This window comes from Wasmannia auropunctata, unplaced genomic scaffold (assembly GCF_000956235.1).
Source record: "Wasmannia auropunctata unplaced genomic scaffold, wasmannia.A_1.0 LD336088.1, whole genome shotgun sequence".
Classification (NCBI taxonomy): domain Eukaryota; kingdom Metazoa; phylum Arthropoda; class Insecta; order Hymenoptera; family Formicidae; genus Wasmannia; species Wasmannia auropunctata.
Window position 1 is genome coordinate 3,998,280 of NW_012026802.1, and position 569 is coordinate 3,998,848.

Sequence of the window (569 nt, forward strand, 5' to 3'; positions counted from 1 at the left end):
TAGGAGCGTAGCGTGCCGTACGTGCGGCTCTTCGCGCTCACTTCACAGGAGAATGTATGTGAAGTGAGCGCGAAAAGCCGCACATACGGCACGCTACGCTCCTGCGTACTCCGGCTAAGCGCGATCTAATTGATTAACTTTATTCGTTAATAACTCTGTAAATAATGGTCTGAGCCAAAATTGAAAGAGGAACTTTTAGTTCAAAATTTCATTCTCTTTCACGCCTTGAAATATTAATTAAGCGTTACGGGACACCCTGTATATATATATTTTTTTAATATTTAAACATCTCAATGTATTTGTAAAAAATACAGATTATTTTATTTGTTGTTTATATACATTCTTATTTCAATCAGTTTCTACAGTATTTGTTTAGACAGAAAACTCATTGTCAGAAGCATAGAATATATAATGGAAATAAGTCCATTGTACAAAGTATCATTAGCTCAGTGTTTGGGTACAAGTCTGTTGTTCTAGGGATCTCAGGTTCGAATCTCAATATTTCCAAAAATTAATAAATTGTAATTAATAAAATGCGGAATAGTTCACAAATTACACTCTAAAAATAA